Genomic DNA, 5,451 nt, shown 5'->3' with positions numbered 1-5,451 from the left:
TATCTTAACATGTTCCATTCAAGGGTTTTTGATTGTGCTATGCATCGCCCTTACACTGCTTCTGAAAAATGCATCGCTATTTTAAGTCACTATTAAAAAGCACATCTATAGAGCTAATGTTGGCGAATTATAACCTGACAAGCCTGTGAGAGTGCTGTCAGCACAGTCAACTTAAATAACACATCGCACTTGGCCCCTTTGTTACAGCCCCTCGGCTGCACACCTTACATGAAAGAGGACAGAGCCCTTCAGACAAGCATAAGAACGTGTCACCTCGCCCAGAACCCCCAGGGACAGTCACTGTAAGGGGCCTGAATATGACACTGGGGCATTCTCATCGATGTTCTAAAGCAAAGCTAGCACTGTTCTTTTTTTGTTTTGGATAATTATGACAGTAAAAAGGGAAGATGAGGGGGTCTGGTAGACGTAAGGGAAGACAGAAGGAGAAATGACCCAGCAAGGGTGGACTTTTGCAATGTGTGTGTGTGTAATATTTTTCTATAATGGCTCCTTCCAGCCTCACTCACCTCATTCCCGGTGCTAGAAATTCAACCCAGGGCCCTGTGCATGCTAAGCAAACATGTAGCTACCACTGAGCTACAGTCCCAGCCCTTTACAGTGCCTTAATTTAAGATGAAAGGCGTCAAGATCAGAGAGCACCACACAGGAGCATCAAGTTTGTGGCCATTTAAAAATCTGGGTAGAGAGTCAAAATGAGAGCTTACCGAATGACTTGTATTTATCTTGTAGATAGGCTTTTCTGCATATGTGATATTTAGTAAAAAGAATTTTGCAAAGGGCTTCTGTGTCAGCAATGCAAAGTGATGAAGTATCGCTCATTACCAGCCTGGGGGCTGAGGTCGAGATGGTGTGAGCTGAACCTTCATACTGTTATTTACCAATTCCATGACCTTGGGCAATCTACTAACCCACTGACCTTATCTGTGAAGTGGTGATAATGATGCCATGTGTAGGTTTACCAGGAGGATTAAATGATTAGCAGGGTGACTAACTCCTCTTAAATCCCCTGGCATGCTGGCTAGCTAGGAAAAAAAAAAGAAAGAAAAAGAAAACCCCAGGCTCTGTGTATTGGGGCTTGAGCATCATATATACTTCTCCCTTTGTTGCCAACCACAAATCTGAAAAGCAAATAATTACTAACAATGTCTTCTTAAGTGAAACTATCAACAAACAAGTTCTGCTCTTTCAAGTGTAATTCTATATGCATGTCTGAAGACTAGGTCACGTGACTGAAAGAGACAAAACTAACAGCTCCATAATAAATGTGTGAAGCCAGCAAGCATCAGGTGCCTGGTCCGAGGCTATCATTAAGCATTCCTATCAGAGGTCTTCTCTAAGAGAACAAAATTCTGTAATGGGACATGATATAAGCCTAACTTAAAGTATGACAGGAACTACTAAACCAGACATGATGGGACACAGCTGCAATCCCAGCATGTGGGAAACTGAGGCAGGACCCATTAACAGGAGTGTGAGGCCGGCCAGGGATACCTAGCAAGCCTGTGTCTCAAAAAACAAAACAAACAAAAACAACTGTTGTTTATATCTATTCATGTTACCAAAATATATTGAAGTCTACTATCTTACACATTGACAAAGAATAATAATAATTGAAAACTGAACTTATCTCCTTGTGGTGGTTGAATAAGAAGAGCCCCCTATAGACTCCTGTATTTCAACACTTGTTCCCCAATCAGGGGTGCCATTTGGGGAGGCTATGGTACTTTTAGGAAGTGCAGCCTTGCTAGATGAAGTATGTTACTTGGGGAAGGCTTTGAGGGCTTATAGGTTCACCCTACTTCCTGTTTGCTCTCTCTGCTTCTTGCATGTGCCTGGAAATGTGACCAGCTGTCCTGTCCCTGTGCCAGGCCCTCCCTGCCATACTGGACTCTGGCCTTCTGGAACTGTAAGCTAAATTAAACCTTCCTTCCTTGAGTTGCTTTGGTCATCATGATCATTTTTGTAATCACAGATACAGAAAAGTAACTAATACACTTTTATTAAAAGCTGTCCCTTAAGTACCATAGAAAAAGAAATCAAAGATTAACCCATCTGAAACTACAAGTTACACTTACTCAACATTAGTGTTCTCTAAGCATAGCATCCAATAAGCAGCAGGTTTACGGGAAATTATATGATGATTTTGAATGTCAACAAAGTTGAACAAAAAGATGCTTAAACATTCTTCTGACCTGAAATATCATGAGTGAATAAAAAACTACTAAATAATCACAGCAGCATGAATACTTCAAACTTAAGAATGCACTGCTCTGTGAGTGATGAAATTGATCCAAGTTACTTCTTGGTGATTAATTTCAATTACTACAGCAAGTTCAAGCCACAGCTCTTAATTTTTAGTGCTTATAACTATTAACTCATAATACTAACATATAACACCAATAATATGAGAAACACATATCTAATTTTTACATACCCAGGGATGCAAGTATAAGGCTGTTTTTCTTCACTAATCCCTCAGCGCCAGGTTTGAGACATAGCGTAGTGGTAGACCTCTTGCCTGGCCTCATTGAGCCCCAGCAGCAGCAAATAAATAAACACATAAATCTTAATCTCCCTTCACTTTGTTTGTTGAGCATTAATTATTAGCTTAATACAACGGTTGTTCTGGGAGAAAGAAAACAACCTCAAAACAAGCCTTCTCCAAGGATACAAAGAGCCACTCCAATTGCAACAACAAAAAAATGTCAGAAAGCAATAGGCTTTATATCATATGTAAATTTAAAGCATATGACCAACTAAATATTTTAAAGTCATGCTGTAGCTCTAGAACTGGCCCAAAGTAGGTGTATATAGTGCAATCCCGACTGCGAGTAAGCCCAAAAGAAAGTCCAATTTGAAGGACCAAATTCTCCAACCCAGCTACTGACATGTCTACACTGATGTCACATGGCATTGGAGTCTGACATATATTCCAGGCATAAATCCCATTACACTCTAAATTGAACAAACTCACCAGTATTCCGTGTCAATCACTAGAGCTCCAAAAAGCCATTAATTAGCAAAGGTAACATGTGAGCAGAAAAATCCAAAGACATAAAGATTCCCAATTCCCAAAAAACAGTCAGTTTAAGAGAAAAGCATGAGTGAAACCATTGTTTCTCCCTAGAAAGGGCTGGGGAGAGGGCTTATCAAGTAAATGCTGGCCTTGCAAGCACGAGGACGGGAGTTTGAGCCCCAGAATCCCACGTTAAGAGAAAAAATAAAATAAAATAAGGTGGGTATGGTGGTGCTTGCTTATAACCTCAGTGCAGGAGAACAGGGACACAGGGGCTAACTGGCCAGCCCATCTATTCTCCTTGGCAAGCTCTGGACCAGTGAGAGACCTTGTCTCAAAAACAAGAAGGAAGGAGAGAAAAATAAAAAGAAAAACGCTGGCTGTATCTGGCTCATGCCTCTCTCTAACCCAGCACTTGGGAGGTGGAGAGGGGGAGGCTTGCCAAGTGTTTGAGGCCAGCCTGGACTATATGCCGAGATTCTATTTTAAAACACTTGCATTTGTTTTCTTACACACACACACACACACACACACACACACACATACACACACGGTTAACTGACAGTCAAATAGCATTCAGGGAAAGGAATTACACACACACACACACACACACACACACACACACACACCTCAGACAGCCAATCTGATGTTATTTAAATATCATGAACTATTTCCCTAACCACGCACAGATGTAACTACGGACTCTTCTGCCAACTGCCTAGTTCAGAAACTTCGGTCTATTTTTAATTATTTGGTTCAGAGGACCCATTTGTGATTAACTTCTGTGTTGGATGGCTAGGCAGGTCAAGTTCCTGACCCACAGCAAAGAATACACAGAGAAGCTTAATCATTTTTTAAATAGCGAGAGCAATATCGTAAACTGTGTGTAGGAACAACCGATTCCCCAAAGTCCTGCTCACAGTGGTTACAGTTAGAAGCCGGGATGTGTATCCGCAGTGAGAAAACAGAGGACTCTAAGAGATCTAGAGGAAGCGACACCAAAATGAACTTCTTAAAGACAAGGAGAGTTTCCTGCATGGAAATAACGGAACAAGAAGTAGGAAGACATGAACGGTGTTGTAAGGACTGATGTCAGTCCGGTCAGGGAGCAGAGTGCTGAACAGAAAGCCAACAGTTTAAACCTCAGATGCAATGAGAAGCTGAACAGGAAATGCAAACCCTCACCCTCAGAGCAAGACGAAACCCTAGAACCGAAGTGCAGAGAAGCCATGGTTGGGCACTAAGACAGAAAAGACAGCCGAGATAAAAAGAATGAGCAAATCGAAACTCATTGTTCAATGGGAATTAATTTTTAAAATGTCATATTTATTGTGTATGTGGACATGGGACAGGGGTACATGTCACCAAGCACGTGGCAAGGTCAGAGGACTGCTTTGTGGAGTCTTTCTTCCTTCTGTCTTTACAGAGATCCCAGGACCCTAATTCAGGATGCCAGGCTTGAGCAGCAAGCACCGTTAGCCACAGAGCCATCTCACCGGCTCTCGATATGTATTGTGTTGTGTTGTGTTTTATGTTCTGAAATAGGGTATCACTCTGTAGCCCAGGCTACCTTGGAACTCACCATGTAGCCAGGTGTGCTTCCTGCCTCAACCTCCCAGGTACTGGGATTCCCAGCAGGAGCCACTATACCTGGCAACGTTGTTTTGTTTTAAAAATAGTTCCTGCAGCCTGTGGTGTGATGATTCACACGTGGAGGTGGTGGCAGGAGGACCGGGACTTCAAGGCTAGCCTGGATCTTGTGAGGACTAAATCTAGAAACAACATCAAAGTAACAGAGGAATAATAATCAAATATTTTCAAAATGAGAAAACCACAAACAGAAGGGTAAGTTAACACAATGAAAAGAATTGAAATTAAATGTAAGATACTCAGAGCCTATGAATTAAAACACGGGTAAAACCTAGCTGATGTTACTGCTACCGCAGCTTGGCCCACAACCCTAAATATTTTAAGTTATCCTTTATCTAAATCTTCAACCCCCCTGAGAAGCCTCAGAGTCTCCAGAACCCCAGGCCACAGAACTTTCGGGAGTGGTAGCTAATAGCAGCAATTATTACATTTGCACTAGGTCAATGTCAGCAGGATCTGGAGTTTCAAAACCCAACATAGAACAATACTGTTTGCTCCTAGGATGGAAAGTGGAGGTTTCCTTGGAACTTGTGTCAGACAGAGCTCTTACTTCTTAAAGGGCAGCTCTGTCAGCCACGAGCACTGGCTACAAGCCCTCTGCAGGATAGGTCAACACGGAAAAGTCACATTTGTAGATAATTATGAAATTTCCACAGTCATAAACAATTCCAGATGTTATTATGAGAGGGGAAGCTAATCTTCTGCAGAATAAAAACAAAACAAAGTTGACTTCTACAATTATGTATGCATATGAATATATATAT

Source organism: Microtus oregoni, unplaced genomic scaffold (assembly GCF_018167655.1).
Source record: "Microtus oregoni isolate MIOR12 unplaced genomic scaffold, Mior012 000103F_ref0000194, whole genome shotgun sequence".
NCBI lineage: Eukaryota > Metazoa > Chordata > Mammalia > Rodentia > Cricetidae > Microtus > Microtus oregoni.
Note: the sequence above shows the minus strand (reverse complement) of the source record.